The sequence below is a fragment of the Terrapene carolina genome, unplaced genomic scaffold (assembly GCF_002925995.2).
Source record: "Terrapene carolina triunguis isolate 2854851 unplaced genomic scaffold, T_m_triunguis-2.0 Scaffold402, whole genome shotgun sequence".
NCBI classification, from domain to species: Eukaryota; Metazoa; Chordata; order Testudines; family Emydidae; genus Terrapene; species Terrapene triunguis.
In genome coordinates, this window is record NW_020664753.1 from 456,420 (window position 1) to 465,366 (window position 8,947).

Genomic DNA, 8,947 nt, shown 5'->3' on the forward strand with positions numbered 1-8,947 from the left:
GTTTTCCCATTGGAGGAGAAATCAGTGACAGGGTGTCCGGTTACTTTCTCAGTGCAACTTTTTCATTTTCACTCTATACAGCGGTCCTGGCACAGAAGTGGTTACAAAGAGCACACAGGCAAGCCCCTCTTTCAGGAATCACAGCCCAAACATGGATGCCTGGTTCCCAGGGAGCAGCTCTGCCTCCAGCATTGACTCTACTTAGAGAGATTAAGGCAGAGAGGAAACTCCATTGCTGCTTGCCCCAGCTCCCTAGACAAAAATTTCATCACAAGACTCACAGCAAGGCAGCATTTCCTCAGACTGAACATCACTCGCACACTCAGAAAAGATTTGCACAGAGATGGTGACACACACCATAATGTTATTTATTAGGCCTCTTGCTAAGAGAGATCGTGATTCTAGTCTTGGAAATAAGCACAAAATTCCCACTGACATGGATGGGATTTGCATGTACTCACTAGACTGCAGAATTTGGGCCTCATCATTTATTTCAGAAGCTTTGCCTACGCTGCTGCGGCCCCGTTACGGTGGTGCAGCTGTGCCCCGGTGGTGTAGAAGCTTCCTACATTGACAGAAGGGAGTTTTCCATCAGTGTAGGTAATCTACTTCTCCAAGAGGCGATAGCTAGGTTCACAGAAGAATTCTTCTGTCAACCAAGCTGTATCTACAGTGGGGGTTAATTCAACCTAACTGTGCTGCACAGGGCACAACATTTTTCACAGCCCTGAGCGATGTAGCTAGGTAGCATTTAAATGGTTTTAGCTGAGCCTGATGTCCACACTTCTCTGAGGTGTGAGGGGAGGAGTAAGTGCACCTGCTTCCTAGGCTTTTGTCTGGCTGGAGACAGTTTTTGGCTAGGCAAGGGAAATAGGTTATTGGTAGGACTGCCACTGTTCTCTGTAATGGCCTGGAGACGCACCCTTTTGCCATCAAAACTGGGATTAAGCAAGGATGTGTTATTGCCCCAACCCTCCATCTATTTAGCAGTCATTTTGGTCCTCATTGAAAACCACCTCCCCAATGGAGTTGACATTCAATACAGAATGGATGGGTGGCTTTTTAATCTTTGAAGTCTCCACTCGAAGTCTAAAGTCCTCAAGGCGTCCATTACTGATCTTCAATATGCTGATGACTGTGCCATCCTCACGCACACTGAGAATGACCTTCAGTCCACACTGGATTTTTTTGCACAAGCTTACCGAACCCCAGGACTCTCACTCAATATTGAGAAGACTAAAGTGCTCCATCAGCCTGCTTCAGGCCTTGCACATGACCCACCACAAATCACCATCGAGGGACAGACTTTGGAGACAGTCGAGCACTTCTGCTACTTTGGTAGCCAAGTTTCTCAAAATGTAAAAATTGACAGTGAGATCCAGCACAGGATCCAGTGTGCAAGTGCTTCCTTTGGGAAACTGCTCCGACGCGTTTTCATGGACCATGACCTACTGCAGACAATTGTTATTCCTGCACTCCTTTATGGATACGAAACCTGGGTGACCTATTGACAGCACCTCAAGAGTCTGGAACGATGCCTCTGGAAGATCCTTTGCATCAAGTGACAAGATCGCTGAACTAACGCCAGCACCCTCACTGAAGCCAATGTCACCGCATTGAAGCAATGATCCTCCTGCACCAACTCCGCTGGGTTGGACATTGTGTGCAGATGCCAGACTCTTGCCTCCGAAAACAAGTCCTCTACTCTCAGCTTGCCCCTGGTCAGATTATCCTGTGGTGGTCAGAGGAAACACTACAAAGACACACTGAAAGCATATCTCCAGACAACTGTTGTGAACATCACAAGCTGGGAGGAGCAAGCCACCAACCAACCTCAGTTGCGCCACATCCTCCATTAGGTAGTGGCCCACTTTGAGGAGAAGCGCCTTGCCCTCAAAGCTGAAAAGAGAGAGAGAAGGAAGGAAAAAGAAAGAACTTTCTCCCAACAGGCAGCTGACCGGCCAGGAAATGTCTGTATCTACTGCAGGCGGATCTGTGGTTCCAGGATCAGATTCCTGAGGCATCTCAGGACCCATATGTAAATCTGTGGTAGCGATCATAATCGAATCGCAGGATTGCCGATGATGATAGCATGGGGGAGGCTCTTAGCAGCAGGAAAACACTAGCAATGAGTTTTCTTTTGCAAACACAATGCTTTAGATCAGGGATCTCAAAGTCAAATGACCACGAGGGCCACATGAGGACTAGTACATTGGCCTGAGGGCCGCATCACTGACACCGCCCACCCCCCACTGCTCCCAGCCCCACCCCCACTCTACCCCTTCCATGAGGCCCTGCCCCTGCCCCGCCTCTTCCCACCCCTTTCCCGCCCCCATTCCAACCCCTTCCCCAAAGTCCCCGCCCGAACCCCGCCCCCTCCCTGCCCGTATTCCAACCCCTTCCCCAAATCCCCACCCCTGTCCCGCCTCTTCTCCACCTCCTCCCTGCTCCTCCCCCCTCCCTCCTGGAAAACGCTAAGCACCGCCAAACAGTTGTTTGGTGGTGGGAAGCATCTGGAGGTAGGCAGAGGAGCGAGGACGCAGTGCACTGCAGGGGGAGAGGGGGCGGCAGGTGAGGGGAGCTTGGTGGCCGCATAAAATAACTCGGGGGCGGGCAGGGGGGCGCGGGGAACTTGGCGGGCCGCAGCAAATAACTCCGCAGGCCGCATGCAGCCTGTGGGCTGTGTGTTTGAGACCCCTGGTTTAGATTAAGGCTTCCTATGGGGGTTTTGTGGTCTTTGCATGGAGAGTAACTCCAGACAGATGAGCTCCCCCGGGGGATTATGGGAAGGCGAACTGGCCAAAATGCAGTTGAAATAGCTGCCTGATGCAATTACCGGGGTTAGAAGATGTGAATGTAAGATTCAAGAGTTACTTAAGGAGACACTTTAACAGTAAATTTAAAGGGGCAGAGTCAACCTTTTTAGGGCAAATCAGAGGCAACATCTGGGCTGGTGTGTAGGAGATGGAGGGTGAAAGGAGCCACTTTCCCCAATGGCTGGCTACTCTCTGGGAGCACCAGGACTCTGCAAGGCTAGTGCTGCTGGGATTAGCCTGGAGCTGGAGCCAAAGCCCCACCCCATCCTTATCAGACAGCAGAGTTGGTTTGCACCCAAAGGGAGCACATGCAGCACCCTCTGCGGCGCGGCAGCATCTCCCAGAGTGCCTGCTGGGAGGCGGGCAAAGCGGCTTGGCACTACTGGGGGGCATGACAATGAACAACAGTTTTGCCCCCAGCTTGTTTTCAAATAAGGTTTTCAAATGAAAAAACAAAGCATTGAAAGCTTAGATACTGCTTTCGCTGGGACCTCTCAGGGTAGGGTGCCCCTTGTCCCAACGGGGCAGAGCACCTTTTTCCTCTCTCCACAGTGGCGAAGACCCACCTTAGGGTCAATGGCACTGGGTTTTTTGTGCTGTGTCCTCACCTAGTGGCCAGGTGCAGGAGTTAATAGTGAGCCCCATGGCCTCTAGGCCATTACAATTTATAACAACAGGAACTCAGGACTACCAGAGGATAGTGATACATACCTGTTTTATTCCAGGGAAAGAGAGGGACTGAATATAAGAAGGGAAAAAGGCAGGGACCACAAGGAGAGGCAGGGGAATCAGTCATCCCTCAGCAGGGGTGTTGGAGCTCCATAAGAAGGGATGGCGCCTTGCTGGGAAGCCAATGGTGCTCTTCGGGGCAGGGGGTCCCTGGCCACGTCCTGGTGCCCGATACAGGGAGGCCTGCTGGGCTGAGCTCACAGGCAATCGTCCCACATGTGCAGCAGTGTGTTGAGGCTCAGTCTCTCCTTTGCAGAGCTGGGAGCTCCGGGTTGGTCTCCTGACAAAATGGTGCCTCCTTTTCTGCTGCAGGGAGGAAATCAGGGTCTGTTTCCCCTTGGCTGCTGGCACCTGACTCCCTGCAGGCAGCTCGTCCCACAAACGCTGCCTGGCCTGGGCTCAGTGCACACACTGGGGCAGTCCCAGCCATGGGCAGACTCTCTGCAGCCTGCAGTTGGTGCCCTGCCTGTCCATTGGGCTCCTGGCCTGGCCCTCCAGGCTTCATGTCTCTCCAACACAGGGTAGGCAGGCGGGTACCTACAGTTCCACAGTCTCTGCCTCAGTGCTGCTGTTTGTGGGAACCGCTTTTCTGTCAAGTGTCCAAACTTCAACTGGCTGCACTTATAAGTGGTCAAAGCCACCCCAGGCTGCTACCCTATCCACAGCATCCCAGGTACCCCTATGGGATACTTCCGCAGACACAGCTCTGAGCTGGGACAGTGATCTTTGCTCTTATCTGATCACGGCAATTAGCAAGCAAATGAAAACTTCCAACTCTGCAGTTTGGCACCGAAGGGTCCCAATGGATGCAGGCGATGTTGAGTGTGGAAAGTGGCACAAAGACATAAATAACAGATCATGTCATTACAGAGCTGTCTTCTGTCTTTCCCTTAGATATATTGGGCAAGAAATAATGGATATGCCTCAGTCTTAAATCTTACCGTCAACATCAAGGCATCTGTCCGCTTCTCAGTCACTATTACTCATCACTTCATAAATTTTAAAGTTAGAAGGGGGATCATGGTTATCTAGTCTGACCTGCATTGTACAGGCCAGAGCATTTAATCCAGTCCTTCCTGCATTAAGCCCAGAACGTCTGGTTGAGCTAGACCATGTTTTCTAGGAAAACATCCATTCTTGAGTTATGAATGCTTTGGTAGCCTATGATTTCTAAACCTTGGTTTGGGTGGGGAAGATGCTGTGCATGTCTAATGATGCCATTAAAAGGTTAAAATTAAGGTTGTTTTTTTTCTGAAGTGTTATATTTTTAACATAATGAAATGGTAAGCTTTGTTCTTTTCCTTTTTCACACTCGATTTTCCTTAATGTAATGATTAAAAAATATGCATATCCCCAGAGAGAAGTAAAATCTCAATATAGTTTTTACTCAAGATTCCAGGTTGTTAAGGTATTAAGATACAAAGCAGGTATAAAGTGCCAGCTGTGTGATCTGGTAGCACTTTGCACTCTCATAAGTGACAGACAAGACATTGTAGGGCAATGCAGAATCAGGTTCCAGAGCAATATTTCCCTCAAGGAATTGGGACAGCTTTCTAGTTCTGTGTTGGTAGAGCGCCTAGCACAGTAGGAGTGTGGACCGTGCGTGGGGCTCCTAGGCACTACTCCAATAATAGATAATCTCCAAAACATGAAAGCCTCCTTCAAGGTTCCCAAAGGCATATCTAGACTCGTAGATACATGACCTGATTTTCAACAGTGTTGACTGTCCATCAGGTCAAAGTCTATCTTCGACTCTCACATTCTGCTGTCTCATGTGTGTAAGGGAAGCAGAATATCAGACTCAACATGCACCGTGCAGAAGAGGCTTTTCCACCTGCCTTCAGTCAGGGCCGGCTCTACTGTTTTTGCTGCCCCAGGCAGTGCGCCGAATTGCCACCGCAGTCGACGGGGGCAGTCTGTGTGCCGTTAGGGTGGCATGTGCGTTTCCGCAGCGGCGGCAATTTGGTAGCAGCTTCTGTCTTCAGCTGGAAGACAGAAGCCGCCGAATTGCCGCTGCGGGGAGCTGAACGTAGAAGCTGTCGCCGAATTGCCGCCATCGCGGAAACGCGTGTGCCGCCCTAACGGCACACGGACTGCCCCCGCCGTCCGCAGCAGCAATTCGGCGCGCTGCTTGGGGCGGCAAAAACACACAGACTGCCACCCCTTGCAGATTGCCGCCCCAAGCACCTGCTTGGAATGCTGGTGCCTGGAGCCGGCCCTGCCTTCAGTGCATCCCTCCAGGTTTTCACTGGTATGGCTGAGACCAGAATTTGAATTTACGTTGCTGTCTTTTCACAAGAGCTGTTAGCTCTTACTGGCACTGTTATAAATACAGAAGAGGCAGCAGGCAGCAGAATGACAGGCCTATAGTTCTATTAAGGGAGTTCAGGGGATACCATAAACAATGAGAGTGAAGCTCAAGTAACCTGATCCTGTCTGTTGACCCACCCAGGTGGGCTATGCCTGGTCACAGACGTGGCTTTGTCTCACTGTTAACACTACAGAACTCTGGTGGGTAAGTCAGTTCTGACCCACTCAGCAGAGAGGGACCGGGAGCCAATGCAGAGGTGCAGGATCTCTCCAGATCCCTGAGATCCACCCAGATCTTGGGGAATCTGCTGGTTTGGGGGGTGAGCGGGCTTCCACTTAGGGCCTCCTTCCTGTACCTCCCATGGGACCCTTCTTCCTGCATAAGAATAGCAGCTGTGGTGGCCGATATGGCTTTTCACATCTTAGATCAGCCATCAGGCAGCTCTGTAATTGAAAGCTGATGTATAAATGCCATATGAGCTCAATCCGGTTTTACTAATTATTGTAGAAAAGCATCAATTACCCCCTAAAAATAGAAGGCTCTATAAGCTGTGGAATGCCCACTAGACTTTTAAAATTTATGAATAAGCAACGCTGGCCGATCTGTGCTCTTGCTGGAAGGACTCTGGTCCCAGCTCCCTGTACAGCATCTGCCAGCCCCAGAACTGAATCAGAATGGATCAAATTACCTTTATTTTTCTAAACCAAAACTGACATTTCAAGCCCACAGGCACAAAAGGGCCCAACTCAAAGCCAAGCCAAACGGGGGGAGGAAAACAAGGGGGAATTACAATGCATTTGCTGCTTAGAACAGCAATGATGTGGTTGCTTAAATTACCTTTGGTTCTAAATAATGCTGTTGCAATCAGGCAAAGTTACAACCCGAGTTATAATTAATGAGCTGCAGTGACAGTGGCTGACCATTTAAGCCTTTCTACAGGAGTCTTGGTAATTACCTGTGATGTCTGAAAGTGATAACAACACTGAAGCTGCCTGGCTAAGCATTACAGGATTAAGTCACATTGTGGTCCATGGTGATCCAATGTACCCTTCCTGGTGGTCTATGAAATTGCTTGAGAGCAAAGCAGTGGAGGATAGGAGGGGGGCTGGCTCAGGAGGGAATCTTTCTGGTATAAAGTTGGAGAAGCACTTAGTTAGAGCTGGTATTTATCTCGGGAGAGCTGGGTGCAGTTCCTGGTTCTCTTGGAACTGAGTATCCTGTTGATGGTCGAGAAGGTGGAGGATGGGCAGAAGAGGGCCGCAGGTATTATTACTCTGCAACCTACCAAAGCCCTTGTCTTTGATGTTCCCCGAATTCCGCCAGCACCTTTCAGGGAAGGATTCCTTGTGTCACCACAGCAGTGCTGAGACAGCTCACAATCTGCGTGGTCCTGCCTTGAGTGCCAGGGACTTGACTAGATGACCTGTTGAGCTCCCTTCTAGTCCTACATGTCTATGATTCTATGGTGATGATGTTCTGGGCTGGGGCAGAGTTAATACTAGGCACATGAGAGGTGCGGCTCTGTGACCCCAGTGAGGGAGGGAAGACCCCAAAAGGGCAACCCACAGAGTTGATACTGGCTACTCCCTCAGGAGGAGGGAGGGGACAAAAAGGAATTGTGGTCAACTAAGTTCAAGGGACAAACAGCGAGTGCTGGGCTGGGTATGGGACAGCAAAAAGGAGCCAAAGGGGGCTCCCCAGCAGAGACCTCCAGACAATGCCTGCTGCTCTGAGAAGAGACTGAGGGGCTGGTGGACGCTGCCCAAATGGACTCCGACTGGGTGTATTAACGAGGAGCAGGGACACGGCCCCACCGTCAGAGAGCCCCAGGCACTCAAGCTCCGTCCACCTGCACTGATGCACAGCCAGCTTGGCCAGGGCCAGGAGGAGGTTTACAGGGAGGTGTCTGGTCAGGGCAGTTCAGACTAAAAATGAGAGGGTTGCACACTTTGTTGCTTCTATGGCTGAGCTATGTATGCAGCTGGGCCCTCACCACACTATGGCCAGGTCCCCTCGCCCACCACTCTGTCAGAACCCTATTGACTTTGGTGGAAATCAGAAAACTGGAGAAGGCTGATTTCCAGGTGAGAGGCCTGACTGGGGGCAGGGGACTGGCCGGAGTTGGGGAGGGGCAAGGTTCCCAGCTGAGGGAGCTCTGGTCAGAGGGGGTGAGGAGCCCACTGACCCTACCCTGGCCCTCAGCCCTGTATCCAGAGTGTCTGCTCCCTCCCCTACCACGAGCCCCTGTGAGGTTGCTGCCTCTCCTGTGTTACCTGTGACCAAATGGTGAACTGAGTGGAAAGCAGGCCTTTCTGGCTTTCCGATTCTCACCCAGACTCAATAGGGTTCTGCCCACCAGTGCCTCGAACATTCCCTGGCATTTTGGAATTAATTGGATGCTGCTTTCCAAAGTTATCACACTATAGACAACCAGAGCAAGCAATGCCATGGCGATGAGTGCATGCCCAGCTGGGTAGGGATAGAGAGCAGCTGGATGCGGCAGAAGAGGAGCTGAAGCATGGTGCCTGAAAGTAGGCATGTGCCAGGGCAAGGTGCCAGATTGACAGCCTTGCGGACCAATGCCCTCTCTGTTCAGGACAGGTGCCGTACATACAGTGGCAGCATCCCTCACCTTCCTGCCCACTAGCCCACTGCCATCCTGTCCTGGGGGTCCACTGCCAGTGAGCAGAGGGCAGGTTGAGTCTCCAGGGCCCATTCTGTGCTAGGTCCCTGTGGAGGCCCCTCTGAGTGCTGGTGGTAGACCCTGTTTTTGTGATATGGATACTGATCCACTGGGAACTGGTCTTCTCCTGAGTCCACCAAAGCTTTTTCTGGCATCTCTTCCTCAGCGTTTCTCTTAGCCGGGCTTTGGAATAGATTCTGGCTGAAGCTGTGTACTAGAGACCGTGGGTGTGAAGGATCTTTCAGGGAATGTCTACACTGCATCAGGAAGCCAGCTTCCCAGCCCGCTGTTACTAGTTGCAGCCTACAGCAGTACAGCAACAAGCTGCAGAGAAGGTTAGGCAATTTGTACATGACACAGCAGTTGAGTTACCCTCCTTATATAGCATGAGCCATTTCGGAGACCCTT